Source organism: Halyomorpha halys, unplaced genomic scaffold (genome assembly GCF_000696795.3).
Source record: "Halyomorpha halys isolate HHAL.00 unplaced genomic scaffold, Hhal_1.1 Scaffold1210.1, whole genome shotgun sequence".
In the NCBI taxonomy this organism is placed as follows: Eukaryota; Metazoa; Arthropoda; class Insecta; order Hemiptera; family Pentatomidae; genus Halyomorpha; species Halyomorpha halys.
The window spans coordinates 187,636-188,064 of record NW_027115484.1 but is presented as its reverse complement, the minus strand read 5'-3'; positions in this window follow the sequence as shown (position 1 = coordinate 188,064).

The window sequence follows — 429 nt, the reverse complement described above, 5'->3', positions numbered from 1 at the left end:
GACAAGCCTACCTCACTTAGGCTGTTCTAAAAGCTCAATCTTGCTTTACTTTGATTACCAGGTGCAAGCGCCTTAAGCCACACAGTACATCTAGACCTTTTAAAATAAGTTACTCCTGCATATATGAATTGCGCTGTACGATTTATTTATGTGAATACAGTTGTGAATATCATTAAATAAATAGTAAACAATCCGCACTCCTGAAGAGGTTGACACAGCAGTGGAAAGGATCACCACCATCATCCAGAGGGCAGCCACAAGTTTTCAATTGTATTCTTCACAAACCACACCCCCAACCATTTCCTTATAAAATAACTACGGTCGACAATAAACACGTCATTATTCCCTTTAAGGTTAGCTAAAGTGCTTTATTGAGCTTTACTGATCGATATCACGAATGTTAGACTGATATTCGATATGTTGGGAAAG